The 2,884-nt window shown below is 38.2% G+C and overlaps 1 pseudogene; it reads right to left on the reverse strand.

The window, feature by feature from the left end:
• Positions 1-1,734: 1,734 nt before the first annotated feature.
• LOC102143323 (large ribosomal subunit protein eL6 pseudogene) lies at positions 1,735-2,621 on the reverse strand (annotated as a pseudogene).
• Between the last annotated feature and the right edge of the window lie 263 nt (positions 2,622-2,884).

Consider the following 2,884-nt stretch of genomic DNA (forward strand, 5'->3'; position numbering starts at 1 on the left):
TTAAATGCTTCATATGACCCCTCTTCTTCCTGTTTACATATAGACACCTTTTTCAGGAGTCTCTCTAACAAGGAAATAAAGGCTTAGGCCATGACCTGATGCTTTGGTAGGAAGATCCAGGGCTGGGACGATACCACTGGTGCTCAGGGCATTGCTGGTTGACACCTCGTGATCCAGGATGACTTCTTGATTTCTCAGGAACTCTACAAATTTTATTTTAGTGTTCCTTCTAGAGATAATATAAACCCCTAATTTATCACTGTATACCTTGAATTAATATAATATCATTTCACTTATGTAGTAAGAGTCTTACAGCAATGTTTCAATTTACACTTCTATTTTTTGTACTATTGTCATGTATTTTATTGCTATAAATTATTAACCGTAGGTAATGTTATTATTTTTGCCTTCCAAGAGCCAACTGACTTTTAAAGACTTTTTTTAAAAAGAAAACTGGTTCTTAATTTTTCTTACATACTGATCATTTCCATTGTTCTTTATTCCTTCCTATAGATTTATATTTCTATCTTATATTTTATTTTACCTTTCTCTGAAGAACTTTCTTGAGCATTTTTTTGTAACGTCGTGTTACAGAGAACAAAGTCTGTAAGTGTTTATCTAGGAATGATTTTATGTTGTCTTCATTGTTGAAGTATTTTTTCCCCTGGATATAGAATTGTAGGTTGACAGTTCTTTTCTCTCACCTCTTTAAAGAAAATGTTCTCTTGTTTCGTGGCCTCCATAGATTCTGGGGAGAAGTCAGCTTTATTACTGTTACTATCTCTCCAAATGTCATGTGCTCTTTTCCCTTGGTTTCCTTTAAGATTTTTCTTTTATTTTTGTTTTTTAACAGTTTGACTATGATGTGTCTATGTGTGGTTTTCTTTGTGTTTAAACTGCTCAGGCTTCCTGGATTAGTGGTGTGCTGTTTCTGAACAGTTTTGGGAATAAAATCAGGCAAAATTTTTTGAAGTATTTTTTATGCCCTATTACCTTTGCCCTCTCTTTCTGGGATTACAATTACATATGTGTTAAACAACTTAACACTCACCTGCTTGTCATTGAATGCTTTAATTCTTACCATTTTAAAATTATTGTTTAATGTGCTTCAATTTGAAAATTTTCTATTGACTTGTCTTCAAGTTCACTGGTATTTTCTCCTGTTGTGTCTAGTTTGCTTAAAATACCATCCAGCAAATATTTCATTTCAGTTGCTAAACCATAATTCTCAGCAAACTAACACAGGAACAGAAAACCAAACACCGCATGTTCTCACTCATAAGGGGGAGTTGAACAATGAGAACACATGGACACAGGGAGGGGAACATCACACACTGGATTGGAGCCTGTTGGCGGGTGGGGGGCTAGTGGAGGGATAGCATTAGGAGAAATACCTAATATAGATGACAGGTCGATGGATGCAGCAAACCATCATGGCACGTGTATACCTGTGTAACAAACTTGCACATTCAGCACATGTATCCCAGAACTTACAATAAAATAATAGTTTTAGAATTTTTATTTTGTTCTTATTTAGTTTCAAAACATGGAATACAGTTAGAGTATGTGAAGTTCTGTATTGTCCTGAAATTTCCCATTTTTTTGTCCATTATATTTTTTTCTATAGCTTCTATAACATATTTATCACTGTTACTTTGAAGTCCTTTTCTTTTCTTTTCTTTTCTTTTCTTTTTTTTTTTTGTAGTTAGATATTTAATGAGGTTCTTAAGACATTTAGAACACCAATTTTTGAGGGTAAATTCCATTCATCAGGGCAAACACAGATTGCAGGTAGCCCTGGAGCTGAGGAACAGCTTTGATTTTTGGTAAAATTTGTGAGTCCACAGCTTTCTGATCAATCTCGCGCTGCTCTGTAATCTCGTATTTTTCTTTTTCTGTGTCGAAGATCTCACCTTCCTGGTGTCTGGGCTTCCACAGCTGCTGCTTCTTGAAGTAAGCATGAGTAAGATGTTTTGGGATTTTTACATTGCTGATATCCATTTTGGTTGAGGGGGCAATGACAAATTTCTGGTGTGTTCTTCACAGAGGAACTCGATTGAGGACCAGAGGTCCAGTCACAAGTAACAGGCCACTAGCCAGCTGCTTCAGGAAAACCACTCTCTTGCCCCTGTGGCTTCCAGTGAGGACGATCAGAACGGTCCCCAGGGTAATGCTGACTCGCAGTTTTCTCATGTGCTAACTGAAGGGTTTTTTCCTGTGGCTCAACAGCTTTCGAGGCACATCTTCAGTAGGATAATATCTAGGCATTTTGTGAAGTTTAACCACCAGGGTACCGCCGTTCTTGTCACCACCAACTGGTTTTGTAAGAGTTGCAAGAACCTTCTCCTTCTTTTTCTTTTCAACCTTGGATTTAGCGGCTGAGTACTTCCTCTTGTACATGGCCTTTCTGGAATACATGGCAGATTGGGAATACCTGCCAATTCCTCTGACAAGGACAGGGTTGCGGCTGCAATGGGGCTGCCTCTTCTTGGGCTTCTTAGCCTTGAGGTTACCCTTTTTCACCTTGCCACCAGCATCAGCCTTCTTGGCTTCGGGTTTCTTCTCTTTAGTATCTGGCTTCTCAACTTTTTCACCCGCCATCTTGCAAGATGGGAAAGAGCTGAAGTCCTTATTTCTTAGCCCGATCTGGAGCACTGGGGGGCATTTGTAGTTTTATTCTTACTAACTCTTTTTTCTTTTTATCATAGGCCATGTTTTTGCAAATCTAAAGATACTTTATCTGAATATTGTAGATTATGTGTTTTAGAGACTTCGGATCCTGTTATAATTCCCTGGGGGGTGTTCAATCTTGTCTTGGGCTCCTTGGAGTCTCATCCCATGCATACAGTGTTCAGGGTCCACAAAGAATTTGAGGGAAGTTTGC

The sequence above is a fragment of the Macaca fascicularis genome, chromosome 8, assembly GCF_037993035.2.
Source record: "Macaca fascicularis isolate 582-1 chromosome 8, T2T-MFA8v1.1".
Classification (NCBI taxonomy): domain Eukaryota; kingdom Metazoa; phylum Chordata; class Mammalia; order Primates; family Cercopithecidae; genus Macaca; species Macaca fascicularis.